Here is a 19173-nt window from a genome sequence, read left to right on the forward strand (position 1 = left end):
TTTATCCTCATCCACGTGTTTGGTCACCTTCTCAATGAATTCTATAAGATTTGTGAGGCTCAATCTATCCTTCACAAAACCATGTTCAATATCCCTAATCAACTTATTCCTTTCTGGATGATGATATATCTTATCTCTTATAACCTTTTCCAACACTTTACCCACAACCAAAGTAAGGCTCACTGGTCTATAATTACCAGGTTGTCTCTACTCCCCTTCTTGAACCAGAGGACAACATTTGCTATCCTCCAGTCTTCTGGCACTATTCCTATAGACAATGATAACATAAAGATCAAAGCCAAAGACTCCGCATTCTCCTCCTTGGCTTCACAGTGAATCCTCTGATAAAATCCCATCCAGCCCAGAGGACTTACCTATTTTCACACTTGCCAGAATTGTTTACACCTCCTCTCTGTGCACCTCAATCCCATCTATTCTAGGAACCTATATCTCAGTATTCTCCTCGACAACATTGTCTTTTTCCAATGTGAATACTGACGAAAAATATTCATTTAGCGCTTCTCCTCTCTCCTCTGACTCCACACATAACTTCCCCCTATTACCCTTGACTGGCCATAATCTCACTCGAGTCACTCTTTTATTCCTGATATATCAATAGAAAGGCTTGGGGTTTTAGAACATAGAGCATAGAAAAGTACAGCACAGAACAGGCCATTCAGCCCATGATGTGGTGCTGAGGAATATTCCTAATCTAAAATATAATAACCTAACCTATGCACCCCTCAATTCACTGCTATCCATGTGCATGTCCAGCAGTCGCTTAAATGTCCCTAATGACTCTGCTTCCATCACCACCGCTGGCAATACATTCCATGCATTCACAACTCTCTGCATAAAGAACTTAACTCTGACATCTCCTCTATACCTTCTTCCTAATATCTTAAAACTATGACTCCTCATGCCAGTCAATTCTGCCCTGGAGAAAGGTCTCTGGCTATTGACTTTATCCATGCCTCTCATTAACTTGTATACCTTAATCAGGTCACCTCTCTTCCTCCTTCTCTCCAGCAAGAAAGGTCTGACCTTAGTCAACCTCTTCGTAAGACAAGCTCTCCAGTCCAGGCAGCATCCTGGTAAACCTTCTTTTCACCCTCTCCAAAGCCTCTGTATCTTTCCTATAGTAGGGCGACCAGAACTGGACACAATATTCCAAGTGTGGTCTCCCAACAGGGTGACCTCTCCCATCCTGTTTCTAACCTCAGCCCACACTACCTCAGTAGAATCCTCAGACATCTTTTCTACCACCATAATACTGTCTTAGATTAACAATGCAACATTTAGTCAAAGTCCGAGCATCCACCACATTGTGAGGCAGTAAATTCCATGGATTCATAACAACTTGACAGAAGTAATTTCTTGCAATCTCTGTTTTAAATCTGCTACTCCTTTTACTAAACCTATGCCCTATCTGCTACATCCTGGCATAAAAGAATTCTCCTGGATACATTTTAAGAATTTCATTCACACTAAGCCTTTCGCATTTTATCTCTCCCAGTAAATCTGGATAGGTTGACTCCTCTAGCTGGAGAAGCTAGGAGCAGAGGAATAATAACATGAATAAGAACATTTTAGATGAAAATGGAAAAGATTTCTTTCTCTCAGAGAGCAGTGAATCTCTGGAAGTCTTTACTGCTTAGGGCTGTTGAGGCTGAGTCAGTAAATATGTTCAAGTCTGAGATAGACATATTTTCAATCAGTAAGTGAATCAAGGGTTAGAAAGAAAAGGCAAGAAAATGGAGTTGAGGATTATCAGATCAACCATGATCTCACTGAATAGCAGAACAGCTTTGATGGGATGAATTATGCTACAAATTATGGTCTCATATAGGAGAAATTAGAAACCCCTGCTATTATGACCTACTTATTGTTGTTGAAATCTAAATATCTGCCCTTATATCACTTCCTGACAATGTGGGGGACAATTAGTATGATTACATCTTTGCGTTTTTGTGTTTTTAAGTTCTATCCATATGAGACCAAGTGAAGTGCCTTTTAAGATATCATCCCTCCTTAATGCAAAAATTGATTCCTTGACCAAACATGGTGGCTCAGTGGGTAGCACTGCTACTTCACAGCACCAGGGACCTGGGTTCGATTCCAACCTCACTGTGGAATTTGCAAGGGCTTGTTCTGGGTGCTCTGGTTTCCTTCCACAGTCCAAAGATGTACAGGTTAGGTGGATTGGTCATGCGAAATTGCCCATGGTGTCCAAGGACGTACAGCCTAGATGGATCAGCCATGGGAAACATAGAATAGAGAGGTGGGTCTGGGTGGGATGCTCTTTGGATGGTTGGTGTGAACTTGATAAGCCAAATGGCCTGCTTCCACACTGTAGAAATTCCATGGTGATTGACCAATATTGTGACACAATGTACTGTTTTACACTTTCCCTCTCTCACCTGAAGATCCTATACCCTGGAATATTGAGCTGCCAGTCTTGCCCCTCCCTCAATGACATTTCTGTGATATCAATGAGGTAATGCTTTCAAGTGGTAATTAGAATCTGTCTCACTCACAATACTCCTGTATTAAAATAAATACCAACCAACCTTGCCAAGCTCCCTTGTGTCTGAACTATATACGCTTTGCCTGACTTTGCAAATATTGGCTTTTCCTCAATATTTGTCTGTGCACCATCCACTATTATACCTCCTCTCTGCATCCCATGGCCCTGCCAAATTAGTTTAACCCCCACCAATAGAACTAGCACATCTCCCAATCACCCTCACACAAGGATGCTGATTCTGTTGAGGTTCATGTGCATCCCATACAGGTCCCACCTTCCCTAGAAACTGACCCAGTGATCCAAGAATCTAGCGCTCTCCCTCCTGCACCAATTCTTCAACCACACATGCACCTGTTCTGCCCACTTACTCCTGTATTCACTGGCATGTAGCACCAGGAGTAAATTAGTGATTACAATCTTTAAAACCTTACATTTCAATCTGCTATCTAGCTCTCTAAAATGTGTAGGACCACATACCTCTTCCTACTTACGTTATTCAACCTCTTAATGTTTGTCCACCCCAGTTCGACTATCGTGCAGCGACTCAGTGATGTCCTTGTTCCTGGTCTCAGAGAGACATCACATCATTCTGGACTCATGTCTGTGCTGCAGGGATACTTCTCTGTTACCCTCACTATGGAGCCTCTTACCAATATAGTTCTTTCTCTCTATCTGCTCCCCACTTGTGCAGCTGGGCTCCAACTGTACACGTCCACAGGAATGGTCACACTCTTGCGGTTTCCTAACACAGAAAATCTGTTCTGGAGTGAGATGCACTCTTTTCTAACTGTTTGCCAGAATCTTCTTCCATCTGCTGGTCACCCATTCCTTCCCTGACTGCAGTTCCATAAGTTGTGGGATAACCACATTTAAAGATGTGATCCCTACAAACTCTCAGCTTCACTGATGTACTGCAGTGTCTCCAGCTGATACTCAAGTTCCAAATCGCAGTGCTCAAGCTGATCAATCCAGTGTCACTTCCTGCAGATGTGGTTCACCCAGGCTGTTGGGAGATCTAGGACTTCCCCATGTGGCTGCCCTGTTTTACCAATGTTATAACAGTGACTACAATTCAAAATTAACTTGATGGCTGTAAAGCACTTCGGCAGATCAGGAGGTCATAACAAGTGCAATTAAGTGTATCTTTCTTTCTTTCCATAAAGTGCAATTTTCGTAACAATTTTCAGTTATTTATACTTCCAGACATTGACTAGAACCATATATGTCTTACTGCCAGTGACCCCACACATACTGCTGAGTCAGAGGACACTGAGTTTATGTGCCACAGGCAGTCATGAACATGATCTGGTCCGACAGATCTGCACAATACTAAGGAGATGCTTCACTATCTGAAATGCTCTTTACTGAAAGAGACATTGACCCAGATTTATTAATGGTCATAGCCATTGTTCCAATCTAGATTGTTGCTGCACACAGGGACCCAACAGACAGTGCATTCTCACATGCTCTGAAGGTGAATAACTCCACAGAGGCTGGTATCCCATCACCAAGTCATCCTTTATTTACATATGAACAGTCCTTGACTTTAGTACTGCCTCATTCCCAAGCAGATACCAGAGTGTCAGCAGCTCTGTGTGTCAGTAACTCTGACACACACCCTCTGGGCATTCAGTCAATGTGACATTTTATAAATTCCTACTTTGGATGTAGAACTAGCCTGACTCCAGATTGGGACACAGTCAGACTCTAACCTCACACCTTTAATTCATTGTCTAAACTGAAACATCATCTTTTTTTTCACTGATAAAACCTTACCTTATCTCGGGGCTGGGACTTAAAAGAAATTCAGGGATTTATATATTAATCAATCGAAACCTGCATCCCCATTCTAAGTGATTAAAGACTTAACAGCAATCTTGGTTTGTTCAATACATCACATAAGTTGTATGACTATAAATGCTGTGTCTCTGTATCCTATGATCCTGCCCCACTAACTACTGGTGAAGGAGCAGTGCTCTGAAAGCTTGAACTTTCAAATAAACCTATTGGATTATAACCTGGTGTCATATGATTTTTAACTTGGTCTACTCCAGTCCAAAACAGGCATTGCCACATCTTTTTCATCCATCAGCCAGGTCTGCCTGATTGGACCAGAATATCAGCCCCAATCTGGGAACTCATATTCTATGAGGTCCACCTGACTGACCTCATTACAATCATTACAGAAGAAATTGCCCAGGAAACTGAATTTTCTACTCAGCAATTCCTCTACATCTGAAACCCTGTGAGGGTCTCCATTTAAATCAAAGCATTTGGAAGTTTCTGATGAAATTAAGTAGATAATTACTCAGTTAGATAATTAATTACATAGTCAACACCTGAGTAACTACTCAACTGACCTATTTTGCTAAAATTCACACAACACCAGGTTATAGTCCAACAGGTTTAATTGGAAGCACACTAGCTTTCGGAACATCGCTCCTTCATCACTACCACCTGATGTAGGAGCGACGCTCCGAAAGCTAATGTGTTTCCAATTAAACCTGTTGGACTATAACCTGGTGTTGTGTGATTTTTAACTTTGTACACCCCAATCCAACACCGGCATCTCCAAATCATGACCTATTTTGCGCACCCCAAACTACATCGCCCCAGATCACATGGATCCCAGCTACTGATTTGACACACTTTTATCTGCCCCTGCACCCAACATCCCTTTCCCCTGCTCTGAACCTATTTCCCTTTTTCCTGAAGCCAGACCTGCTCTGCTTCACCCCGGAACCCGGTAACGCCCCATTCCTCTAAACTTAACCTGCCGCACTCTCTGTACCCTGTTCCAAACTTGATCAGTCTTTGCCACCCTGGGACTTGCCCCACCCTCATACCCCCATTCCAGATCTGATATGCTTCTACCCTTCACCCCTCCCCGCCCCACCCATTATGGGCATCTACCCATCTCTCCCTGAGCCTATTATCTTCTACCCAACCTGACCTTCATTCTGCATTATTTACCTGGCCTCCTTGCCACCTTGCATCCTGGCACTCTACCCACTTGGCACCTTGCCCTTTACTTACTTGATATCCTAGCATCAGGTTATATACCCCAGGTACCCCAACTCCACCTACTTGGCATCCGATCACCTAGCACCCTACCCTGTACCCATTTGGTATTGTACCCACCTGGCACCCTATCCTACCTGGCACAATGCTAACCTGGCATCCTGTCCCCTTACTCATCCAGCCCCCTAACCTTACATTTAGCTTAGGTAATAACCATTTGACAGCAGTTACCAAAGTGACTGCCTGTGATTCCAGACTGTTGTGAAAAAAAGGTATGGGCTGCCTTCCCCCAACAGTTTTGTACTTTGAGATAGCTGTTAAAATGAAAGTTCAGCTCCATATGTCTGAAGGAACCCTGATCGGAATCTCTTGTCAGAAATGTGGGCTTATAGACATAGGAACGCAGAAACATAGGAGATAGGACCAGGAGGTGGCCATTTGGCCTTTTGACCCTGCTCTGCTATTCCTCCCCCTCAATAGCCTAATCCTGCTTTCTCCCCTTAACTTTTGATCCCATTCAACCAAAGTGCTAGATCTAGTAGCCTCTTGAATACATTCAACGTTTTGCCACCAACTACTTCCTGTGGTAATGATGTCCACAGACTCACCACTCTTTGGGTGAAGAAATGTCTCCTCATGTCTGTCCTAAATGGTCCACTCTGAATCCTCAGACTGTGACCTCTGGTTCTGGATGCTTCCACCATTGGGAACATCCGCTCTGCACCTATCCTGTCTAGTCCTGTTAGAATTTTATAAGTTTCTATGAGATTCCCCCTCATTCATCTGAACTCCACCAAAAACAATACTAATCTAGTCAATCTCTCCTCATATGTCAGTTCTGCCATTCCCGGAATCAACCTGGTAAACCTTCACTGCACTCCCTCGAGAGCAAGAGCATCCTTCCTCAGAAAAGGAGACCAAAACCGCACACAATATTCAGGTTCTGGCCTCACCAAGGCCCTGTATAACTGCATTAACACATCCCTGCTCCTGTACGCGAAACTTCTCGCTATGAAGGTCAACATACCATTTGCCCTTTTTACCACCTGCTGCACCTGCATGCTCACCCTCAGCGACTCATGCACAAAGACACCTTAGTTCTGCTGCACACTCCGCTCTCCCACTTTACAGCCATTCAAGTAGTATTCTGACATCTTGTTTTTTGCTTCCAAAGTGAATAACCTCACGTTTATCCAAATTATACTGCACCTGCCATTAATTCGCCCACTCACCCAACCTGTCCAGATCAAGCTGAAGGATTTCTGCATCCACGTCACAGTTCACCCTCCCATCCAACTTGGTATCATTGGCAAACTTTGAGATGTTACATTTTGTTCCCTCATCCAAATCATGAACATGTACTCTGAATAGCTGGGGTCCAAATACCAATCCCTGTGACACCCCACAGGTTACTTCCTGCCAATTTGCAAAGGACCCATTCATTTCCTACTCTCTGTTTCCTATCTGCTGACCAGTCTTCTTTCCATCTCAATACACTTGACTCCTCTTGAGCAAAGAGAAGGGAGGAGTGACAATCTGCATCAGATTGCTACTCCTCACAAAACCTGGCCCTTTAACTAACACTCAATTTGTGCGTTCAGGTGGATGAAAAAGATTCCATTCAACTGTTCAAAAAAAAGAGAGAATAAATGCTCTTGTATTCTGGTCATATTTATTCTTCAAAGATCATTTCGAGATAATCTCCTTGTTGTTTTTGGGGTCTTAGCGCATGTAAACTGGCTGCCTTATTTCCCACATTTAACAGTGATTAAATTTAAAATGTACTCAATTGCACATAAAGGAATTTGAGTCATATTAGCATCATTTAACCAACTTAAAAACTGTAAGACTCTGCCCCTCCTTTATACAACAATTTGCTCATTGTAAACAATACAAACCAGTTGATATTTTCTTGGTCAAATAAAAGTAAAATACTGTGGATGCTAAAAATCTGAAATAAATAGAGAATGCTGGAGAAACTCAGCAAGTCTCACAACATTATCTACAGAGAGAAGCAGGGTTAACATTTCAAGTCCAGTATGACTCTTCATCTTGAATTCTGAAGAAGAGTAATTCCAAAATTGAAGTGTTAACTCTGTTTTCCTCTCCACACACGCTGCTACTGGACCTTTTGAGTTTCTACAGTATTCTCTGGGATATTTTCTTGGTATTAACTTATCTCAGCTGGTAATGTTGAAGCTATTGAGAAATTTATGAACTCTTGGCAGGTTTCAATTGGCCGAACAGAGTGCACAGGTACTCACTTCAAGGACACATTCCTGTTTACTTTAGTCCTAAAAGCCATAATGAAAAATTGACAGAGAAAAGACTCAGGAACTCTCAACTGGTAACTGAACAGGGACAAGCTGTTTAGCAGAACAGATCACTGGTAAACTTATCATTGTCTGTCTGGCTAGGATCACCCTAGCTATTAATGGTGTGTTAAGAAAAATCCAAATTCTATGACAGAGGACAATTGAGTTAATATTCTGGTCGGATCAAATCAAAGAAAGTGAAATATCTTCTTTATACAAGCCTGCCTAATATCTGATAACATACATAAATGATCTTTAGAGCTGAAAATGCATTTGCTGGAAAAACGCAGCAGGTCAGGCAGCATCAAAAGAGCAGGAGAATTGACGTTTCGGGCATGAGCCCTTCTTCAGGATCTTTAGCCTAGTGACAACAATAGCAATTTTCTTTCTGCTGCTCTCATTGCAGTGAATCAATAAAACTCAGTTGGAAACAATTTCCTTAGAAACTCAGTGGGATGCTACAGCTCTGGGTTTGCATGGTTAAAGTGTAGACAAGAAATGGGCTTAAATTATTTACCAGGTAAAACAATTACTGCAGATGCTCCACTCCACCCTCCCCCGACCTAGCACCTTCATCCCCTCCCCCACTCACCTATTGTACTCTATGCTACTTTCTCCCCACCCCTACCCTCCTCTCATTTATCGCTCCACTCTTCAGGCTCTCTGCCTTTATTCCTGATGAAGGGCTTTTCCTGAAACGTCAATTTTACTGCTCCTCAGATGCTGCCTCAACTGTTGTGCTCTTCCAGCACCACTGATCCAGACTAAAATTAGTTACCTGTCGACAACAGTGAATTATAGACAAGTCCATGTCGAAACACAGAATCCCTACAGTTTGGAAGCAGATCATGCAGCCCATTGAGTGCACACTGACCCTCAAAAGAACATCCCACCCACCCTGTAACCCTTACCTCAACTTCACCTCCTCCCACCACATCCTGCCCCCAGCCCTCCCACTCCCCAAAAATGCAATTCCAGATTCCCAATTCCTCAGCCTCCACCGTATCTGCTCAAAGGATGAGCGATCCCGCTCCAGGACATTCCAAACAGCCTCCCACTTCAAGGTCCATAATTTCCCCTCCCCTGTGATCAACGATGCCCATCTCCTCCAGTTCCCACACCTCTGCCTCAACACCCCCCAGCCACCAGATCACCCACAATAAGGACAAAGTTCCTCTGGTCCCTCACACTCCACACCACTGATCTCCAAATCCAAAGCATCATCCTATGTCATTTCTGCCATCTGCAATCTGACCTCACCACCTAAAGATATTTCCTTCCCTACCCCTATCTGCTTTCCATAGGGACTGTTTTCTCCACGACTCCCTCATGAGGTCCACACTCCCCACCAACCTCGCTTCCACACCTGTCTTCTTTCCCTGCAGCTGCAGGAGGTGCAACGCCTGCCTCACACCTCCCCTCTTACATCTGTCAAGATCCCAAAGAATCATTCCAAGTCCAGCAGAGATTCACCTGCATTTCCTCTGACCTGGTTTACTGCATCTGTTGCTCCTGATGTGGTCTCCTGTAAATTGGAGAGACTGAACGCAAACTCGAGAACCGGTTCAGGGAACATCCATGGTCCGCACGCTCCAATCAACCACACCTCCCCGTTGCCAGTCATTTCAATTCCTCCTCCCACTCCCCCAATGACATGCCCATCCTGGGCCTCTTCCACCATCAAAATTAGGCCACATGCAAACTGGAGGAGGAATATCTCGTCATCTGCCTCAAGGGCTTACAAACCTATGGCCTCAACAAGAAGTCATTCAATTCCAAATCTCCCCCTTCCCACCTCATCCCAGGTCCAACCCTCCATCTCTACCCCACCCTCTTAACCTGACAATCTTCCTGACACTCACATCCACTTCACCCACACCCCACACACTGACCAATCTCACTCAATAACTGCATCCAACTATCTCTCCCCCAACCCCATTCTCCTCCCTCTATTTATTTCTCAACCCCTTCCCATCACCCCAGTCCTAATGAAATGTTGATTGTCCTGCTCCTCTGCTGCTGCTTGGCCTGCTGTGCTTTTTCTAGCTCCACATTTAACGACTCTACCCCACCTAGCCTGCACACCCCTAGACAAGATGGGCAATTTAGCATGACCAATCCACCTAACCGACAGGACTGTGGGAGAAAACTGGAGCACCTGGAGGTAACCCATGCAGACACTAGGAGAATGTGCAAACTCCATATAGACAGTTGCCTGAGGCTGGAATTGAAACTAGGTCTCTGACACTACGAGGGCAACAGTGCTGACCACTAAGCTACAGTGCCACACTAATAATAGCAAATTATTATCTGTGAACAGATGGGAACAGTGGAAAAACTCTTTGTGATATGGACTAAGACTATATTTTGCACATATACCTCTTCAATCTCTCCAATGTGGAACATTTGGGGAGATGGCACTTAAAACAGTCAATATGCTCAAAATAAAGTTATTTGATTCATTTAATTCAGTTTGTTAGACTTGTCTTTGACAAAATGCCTCACTTCCCCACATCAGTATATTGTCTGATTTGACTACCTTCCCTTGTCTTCTGCCTTTTTCTGTTCTCTTTCTGCTTCATTACGTGTGCCTGTCTCTGTGTTTTATCTCTTTCCGTTCATGGCTAGAAAAGTAAAGCCTGCCAGATCCCCTGCTGAACACCCAGGACCAATGATTCTCCAACACAATGGCTAGAAGTCATTTATCAAGCATTAAGACAAGCCAGTGAAGAACCCGTCACCAACAGTACATAGGGAAACTACATCAAAGCTAGCTGATTAGCATAACTGCCTATCATTTCAAAGCGCAGTGGATTAAGCTCGTGTGAATACAATGCTTTAAAACAGTACTTTTAACATTAATGTTTTTCTTACCAAATGGATTTAAATGGTCAAAAGATCACTTTGGCACAATTTAGTTAAACCAGAAAGAGAAATCAAATGTGGTGTGGCACAAGAGGTTAATTGAAACTAACAGAACACCATTTTTAAGTCTGTAACTGAGATTCTGTTTTAATTGGAAAAGTCTTGCTGTAATTGAATTCAGTGGACTTCTTTTCATACTGTTACAATTAGAAGGCTTATAAGATTAGTACTTGTAGGAATTGTATTTTTAAATTTAGAGTAAATGAAGAGCATCAAAAAAAACTAGCCCACAGTCTGCTGACAATAAACTTAGGTGCTTTGATTGTTAAAGATCAAAGGAAGGTTTGGATTGTTTTACTGAGAAAAAGATGAAAAATATTGGTGCTTTGAGACAGACATACTCATTCCTGAGAATACCATGAGTAGCCAGTAAGACACCCAAAGTCACAGTAAATGTTCTTAGTATCAGGCTATAAACAGTTGTGCTATAAATTAGTCATTGACTTCCAAGAGGAAAAGGAGTTGACATCAAAGATAGTTAATTAGCTTTTCTACACAGATCTTGGATTAATTTATTTCATGTTGCCACGGGGAAGGGGGCAGAGGAAATTTTTTTGAGATTAGGCTACAGGTTTCCCTACAAATCCATGAAGATCACTAAAAGACAGCAGCTTTCATTTGGGTACAGTCTTCAGCCATCTAGGGAGCAGAGAACAAGCAGTAGATGCAGCAAGTCCTGCACTGAACCAAATAAAATGTTGACCTGATTATTCATAATGTAGAACCTGGGTAAGAGTTTGCATTCACACTGAGGAAACTGAGTTAAAGAGGCTAAAAATGGATTGAACCCAGCTTGGCTGGAGTGAAAAAGTCTCCAGTGACAGCCCTCAGAGTGTAAGTCAGTTCTGGAGTCAGAGGTTACTCAGTTGACAAAGTGAAAAAGAAGCAATTGGGAGCAGAGAATCATTTTGAATAGGCACCTGGAGGATCATTAGTTCACTTAAGAAACCATGTAAAATATAAACATAGCAGAAAATTTTAGTCATGTTAAAAGTTAAATGGGAACCTCTCTGGAGTTTAAAAAAGAGTTGCCTACAAAAATAAATTGTGCTTAGTTATCATATATACTCGAGTAATAGTCAAATATTTTTTGACTACTTTTTAAGGTTATATTTATGGTGTCAACTATTACATGGATACTACTTTGCTGTCATACTGTATCATTAGCAGAAGCCCAACTGATCACTCAACAAATAAAAAGAGGAAAGAAAATATGGTAATTTTGAAATCCCGGAGCAGAACACTACAGCCAGCGGACTGCAAGACCAGGAACAGAGTGAAACAACCAGCAGACTGGAAACCTGGAGCGGGATGTGACAGCCGGCACATTGACTCATAAACATTGATCTGTTATCTGTGAAGAATTGGTGTCGACTTTTACACCAGATGTATGGTAAATTCCAGATTAGTTGGTCAAAAATAGGGGGTTGACTTTTACATGAGATCGACTATTAGTTGAGTATATATGGTAATAGCGTTTTGTTAGGCATTTATCTCAGCAAAAGTGTTAAAATATCCTTCATTCAGCTATTAACTGGACGTTTGACTTTCTGTCAGTAGAGAGTGTAACAAGACGAAAGATGAATATTAACCCACCTTGCCAAGCCAAGAATGCATAACATGATAAGTTGAATGCTTAGATACCCATTAGACTATTGAAAAAGCTCAACTGTGGGGAAAATACTGCTTGATTGACAGTTCTGACAAATGCACAACATGTATTTACATAAGATTTGAAGTGCTTGTAGTATTTCCTGTGGATACTTGAAAGTGTCTGGATTATTGATACTTGTATTGATTTGTGGAAAATTGCATTACTTTTAAAGGTACATTGTGAACTACAGTTTGCACAGAAGTTAAGAAAGTTGGAAATAACTAAATAGTGACTACTTTTATTAAAGCATTTTTATACATCCAATTGACACTACAGTGTTCTTTGCTGCTATACAGTATATAGGGGGTGAATGGGCATTGAAGCGCCATACCTTTTATGGGTGAGCATAAGGGTCTATCAGGGAGGTGGATGGCAGTCATAGTTTGACATTGGGAGGAGGACCATTTCAATTCATCTTTCAAACATTTCCCTTATGCAGACTATTGGTCACAATATGTAGATAGGAAGAAAGGAAAGTGGGTACTATCTGGTTTGGGGGACTGCCTCCAGTAGGCAAAGAACATGCTCCAAAGACAGTACTTCTTCCTGGTAGAACTCGTAAACACGTTTTTAACAGGGTGCTGTAAAGATTATGCTGTTTTATTTTTTGTGTTTTTTTAATAGACTGAAATTAGAAAGGAAATGTTTTAACCAGCGATTGCAAGGATTGCTGCATGGGTTGAAAGTAAACAATTTAGTTTGCATTGTGAACATAGTTTGTACAGCTGTTCACTCAAATTTGTGGTTGCAGACAAACAGAAGCCAAAGAATGTTGTACAAATGGAGCTTTTGTTGGCAACAAGTTATGATTGTTTATGGACTAGTGACCAGTTATCAATGACAAAGGTCTTCTGGCTGTCAACAATGACGTGAATTGTTATCAAGTAGCTGAACAGCCTCAGGCTGTGAACAAGATACACGGAAGCTGTTCAGATGAGGACCAGCCCAGGACTCTCTCTCTCTCTCTGTTCCTTGCAAAAAAGCCACTTTAAGCCTGAAGAAAACTGGTTTATCTTTCCTTTAGCACTTGCTGTAAACTGTGACATTTCGTCAAAAGTCAGAGAACTTTAATAAAAGGACCAGCCACCCAGTGCCTCTTGTGAATCAGTGCAAACATCTGCAGAAAGGATGATCAGTATAAGAACCAACTCACAAGATCCTGTGAACAAAGACTGAAGGTATAGTCCCAGAGGACTGTAGGGCTACTTTCTCATTAAAAGGACTCAACTGGTGGTAGTTTAACCAAAGAGTGACCACACACCAGGCAAGGTCGATTAAGTAGGGCCTTTCATGGTAACTTCAGCTAGTACAGTCAATACATTCAACAGAACCCATTCTGTTGGTCTCACCCAGCACTGCAAACAAGCAATCCAGACAACTGAGCTAACTGACCAGTTGAACCAGCTTTTAGCAAGTTCAATTGACCCAGAGCTATTTATTTACTTGTGGTGGGTAAGCTGCCTGCATCACATCTGTAAAATGGAAGCTCGCAGGTAGGTAAGAAGGTGGCATACTGGACACCCAAGGCATTTTACATACCATAACCCCCACCCATCCCTGCCAATAAAACACCTACCACGGACGTGTAATATCCACCCCATAGTTTTATTAAGTATTAAGTCATCAAAGGTAAAAGTGAGGGCACAGTTTTGCGAATGAATAGCTGCACAATTGTTGTGACAAATGGAATACCAAAGGACAAAGGTTTGGTTGTTTAAAAATGCAGTTATAAGTAAATTGAGGGGTTTTTTTTGTTCATGGGGTGAGGGCATCACTGGCTAGGTTTGCTCGGCGAGCATTTATTACCCATCCCTAATTGCCCAGAGGGCAGTTAAAAATCTGTCAAACATCATTGCTGTGGGTCTGGAGTCACGTGCAGGCCAGGCAAGTTAAGGATGACAGTTTCCTTCCTTTAAAGACACGAGTGAACCAGATGGGATTTTTTTCTGACAATCAGCAATAGACTTATGGACACCATTAGACTCCAAATTTGTATTGAACTCAAATTCTACCACTTGCTGTGGCAGGATTCAAATCCAGATCCCCAAAATATTACCTGGGTTGCTCAATTTACAGTGCACTGGTAATACCATGAGGCCATTACCTCCACAAGACTGTACCACAATATATTTACAAGTTGAGCTTTGGGTCAATAGTGACATGATCGAGAGTGCATTGCTGGGAAAGCACAGCAGGTCAGGCAGCATCTGAGGAGCAGGAGAGTCGACATTTTGGGCATAAGCCCTTCATCAGAAATTAGGCTTATGGGCCGGGGCTGAGAGATAAATGGGGGAGGGGGTGATGGGGATGGGGGGAAGGTAACTGAGAAAGCGATAGGTGGATGAAGGTGAGGGGGAAGGTAATAGGTCAGAGGGTGGAGTAATGGACAGGTCCGGCGGGTGGTGTCATGTTGGAGACTTGGGACAGGGATAATGTGGGAGCCTCCAACTCTGCAGTCCTCACTTTTGCCAAGTTAATAGTGACACCCACAAGATTACAGATGCTGAAAGTGTTGAAGCCATAGAGAAATTTAAAACGAAGGATGAGAATTTTTACATCAAATTATTGTTTGACCAGGATCTGATGAACATGAGCAAGCACAAGAGGATAGGGGATGAGGATGTTGATGGTAGGAATCAACTAAGTCTTTTCTCAAGACCAATGTTGTCGATCAGCAATTATGTAAACAAACATCTTTGTAACTATAATATATAAAGTTGAGGATCTTACCTAAATCATAAACAATATGCCTGCCCTCTTCTGCTTTGAATGCTGATATTTACCCTGAAGTAACTGGTGATTCTCCAAAATTGTAGCAGGGAGAAAGATCAAGACTTTTGTTACTCCAAAGCAGCACTTTGGATCAATGTATATACCTGGTGCAGAAAATACAGCGAGTAAGGTTCCAAAAGCATTTTTCAGCAGTAAATTAAATCCAAAATACATGATTACAAAAATAAATGCCTGTTTCCCAAACAAAATACAAAATACATCGAGAAATTTGTAGAACAAATCATGTTTGTACTGTTTGATTATCTAACTTCCTATTATAAAAATTACAGGAAGCGTGTTTTGGTAACAGTCTTTAGTATTGCCCCTTGCGATTCAATCTTTAAATCTTATCATGTGAGCAGTGAAAACATGATGGAATGTTCTCAACTTGTGAAGTACATTTAGCCATTAATCAGGTGACTAAAAGCTTAAGATTAGTTTGAAGCCTGACAATGTCTGAAGATAGAGCAGGGATTTAATTGTGGATTTTATTGAAGACTCAGTTTAACTATGTAAATGACTGCATTTAGTTATGGGTGGCATACTTCCCTATTATCGTCTACGACCCCAAATAACTATTTTACTATAAGATTATATCACACTGGGTTTGAATTATCAGACCATATGTTTCTCACCAATTGTTCAAAGTGTTTGCTTTTTTATCATATTTTCTCAGTAATTTAGTGAAGTACACTTCTGCAAGAAAATAAGAAAATTAAAATATTTTTTGAATGGTAAATGGAAACATTTGCGTTCAAAGAGACTTGCGTTCCTTGTTCGTCTGTCACAGAGAGATAATATGCAGGTAGAGCAAATAATTAGGAAGGTGAATGCTTTGTTAGCTTTTTCCGCAAGAGCTTCTAGTATTAGACTAGCGTTACTACAGTTAGACACAACATTAGTGAGGCCAAGGAGTGAGTGGTCTGTGCAGTTTTGAATTCCTTGGAAGGTCTTAATTGCCCTTGAGAGTGCACAGTGTGTTCATGAGACTAATTCTTGAGTATTGTCCTATACAGAGAGATTGATTAAGTTAGGTCTTTTCTTCAAATGATGTGTGCCATAAACTGCAAACTATGGCACTTACTCATTCAACACCAGGTTAGAGTCCAACAGATTTATTTGAAAACACAAGCTTTTGGAGCCTCGCTCCTTCTGAAGAAGGTGAGAGACTCGGAAAGCTTGTGTTTCCAAATAAACCTGTTTAGACCATAAGCTTGTGTGATTTTTGACTTTGTTCACTCCAGTACAACACTGGCAACTCCACATCAAAGGCACATATGGCAGAGGTAGAGGTCACATGACTACAGCAAGCCAGCCATTGCAAGGAATATAATTGCATTTTTCAAACATTCTATTTCTCATAAAAAGAGAAAATTTCATGTGCTATCATTTTCAGTTACCAGTTACCCAAAATATAGGGTCAACAATGAAAATGATCATTTGTTAACAAAACTGCATGATAATTCAAGTCAGCTTCACTTCGATTAGTTGATACACATACACAGAGTTTCCTCATGGTCATGTGTGTGTATAGGTGTGTTGTCATTGGTTGGTCACCTGGTATCAGCTCATTCCTAGGGTGATTAATTTGCAATTCTGGAAACTGCCATTCCCATGGCAAATGCTGTTGTCATTGTAATTTGTTGGTGATCTATTTCTATTGCTGTATGACCATGATCCTCTGGGTTTGGTCATTCTGTACTCTGTACTGGCAATGAAATCACATCCTAATGATCAGCTGGCTGCAGTGAAGGCAGCTGGATGTCTGCAGTCATAGAGTCATAGTTTAACAGTACCAGCCTCCACCACTTCCTCTGGCAACTTATTCCATACATGCACCACCCTTTGTATAAAGGAGTTGCTCCTTAGGTCCCTTTTATATCTTTCTCCTCTCACCCTAAACCTATGCCCTCTAGACTTACCCACCCCAGGAAAAAGACCTTGTCTATTTATCCTATCCATGCCCCTGATGATTTTATAAGTCTCTCTAAGGTCACCCCTCAGCCTCCAATGCTCCAGGGGAAACAGCCCTAGCCTATTCAGCCTCTCCCTAAAGCTCAAACCCCAATCTTGGCATTATCCTTGTAAGTCTTTTCTGAACCCTTTCAAGTTCCACAGTCATGATGATATATCTCATCATTCATATTCACTATACAAGTCAAAGTGACAACTGCTCAACACAAGTTCTAACTTCCACATGGTCTGAATTGTTGAGCATGTCGAATGTTTGTGCATTGACTGGATCTCCATTGTTCAGCTGTGGCAATGGCTCATCAGTTTCATCAAGGTAAAATGTGGCTTTATGTCTAAAATCAAAATACTGCGGATGCTGGAAATCTGAAACAAACATTAAAAATTGCTGCAGAATCTGAGCAGGTCTGGCAGCTTCTGTGGAGACAGTAAAAGAGTTAGTATTTTAGTTTGACATCAATCGAAGACCAACTCAGTTTCTTCAGTGTTCTCTGTGTTTGTTTCTGTCATTGCATCTTGACTTTGTCACACATGCCTGCTCATATTTGTGGCTTCAGCAGTCTTTTCACTTTCAGAAGAGTAGTTTGGATGTGGCATGGCATTCATCTTTGGACTGGACTATTTTCCAAACCTTTCAGGACACATATTTCTCCATTTAAAGACTGGGTTTTACAAGTCTGTACTGGATTAGTTTAATTGCTTTGTAATCCCTTCACTGTTGCCTCAGCCTTTCTGTTTGATTAGGGATGGTGTGGAGATGATGTATGGTATTGAATTTCCAAACCTTTTATGAAATACCTGAATTCTTCATTCACAAATTGTGGGCCATTGTTACTCATCACAATATCTGGAATGCTGTAACAAGAGAAGTGTGGTTTCAGGCATTCAGAAATCTCACTGATAGTCTTTGACATCAGATGGTCTAACTCCAGGTAGCCACAATACTACAGTTCTGAGACACAGATACCTGTGATGGCAAAGAAGTCCACAGTCTGACTGGGATGTCATATGTTATTAGGAGCTCTTCAGCTTACTGAGTTGGTATTTATTACTGTGTGGTCGATCTAGTCTTTCATCCCATTGTCAGTATCAGCTTCCTTAAACTAGATTTAACTCCTTGATGACATGCATGCTGCAATTACTTCAACAGCTCTTTCTTATCTTGCTAGGGATAATGTCTCTACATCCTTTACACTAGGTGACAATTGTGTTAGCTGCACCACCTGGACAGCTGTATTTTATTGGATAGTATACTTGATTTGCACAAGATGTTTGTCTTTCAGAATAATGTCTCTGATATGTTGATGTCTTCCGGAGATTATTTATCTTTTACTTGTTGGATTGAAGATTTCACAGTATCTTAGCATCCTCAACTTCATTCGTATGGAATATTGCTCTCAACAGCATGTTGATAATGTATGACTGTTCCCTTTGCTTGGATTTCACACCCAGATGATATCTTTGCAGCCATAGGAACAAGCTTGTAGATGTTTTTGAACAGATAGAAGCAGTTTGAGGAGCATGCTTTGAAGTGGGCTGCGGTGAGACTCCATTTTGACTTTGTCTCTCTTTAACCAGGCACTGTTTTGCAACTAAGGATAATAGTTGGGCTCTTTTCTCAACACAGGTGTACAATCATTCAGTTTGCTTGATGTAACTGCACAAGAGTTTCTCTAAGCCCCGCCTCACTGACATTATATTATACAATGACTTCATCACTGAACCTGTACTGGCATTGTCATCACTAACTGTTTGATCTGTGGAAAAGATGCTTCTTGTACCACTGCACATACTTAGCAGTGAGTTTTCAGAGTTTACACCCAGATGATGAACTAAGAACTTTTCTAAATATCATATTGATTGATTGATTTATTGTCATGTGTAACTAAGTACATTGAAAAGTTTTGTTTACACACTCCAGTGTTGAGTGTGATCATGAAGGAAGTGCTGTTATCCATCTTCACTGTTTGCAGTCTTTGGGTCAGGAA

General features: G+C 41.6%; 1 protein-coding gene across 3 annotated transcripts in view; it reads right to left on the reverse strand.

Moving 5' to 3' along the window:
* The window catches only part of LOC132817098 (myosin light chain kinase, smooth muscle-like), a 429362-nt gene that overhangs the window by 342401 nt on the left and 67788 nt on the right, over window positions 1-19173 (reverse strand). For 2 of the 3 annotated variants that reach the window (XM_060827248.1, XM_060827250.1), the window contains exon 2: window positions 15173-15318. The exons of the other annotated variant lie outside the window; for it this stretch is intronic. The gene's annotated coding sequence lies outside the window, so the exon portion shown is untranslated. The remainder of the gene's footprint in view (window positions 1-15172; window positions 15319-19173) is intronic. 3 annotated transcript variants of the gene reach the window in all.

Source organism: Hemiscyllium ocellatum, chromosome 7, assembly GCF_020745735.1.
Source record: "Hemiscyllium ocellatum isolate sHemOce1 chromosome 7, sHemOce1.pat.X.cur, whole genome shotgun sequence".
In the NCBI taxonomy this organism is placed as follows: Eukaryota; Metazoa; Chordata; class Chondrichthyes; order Orectolobiformes; family Hemiscylliidae; genus Hemiscyllium; species Hemiscyllium ocellatum.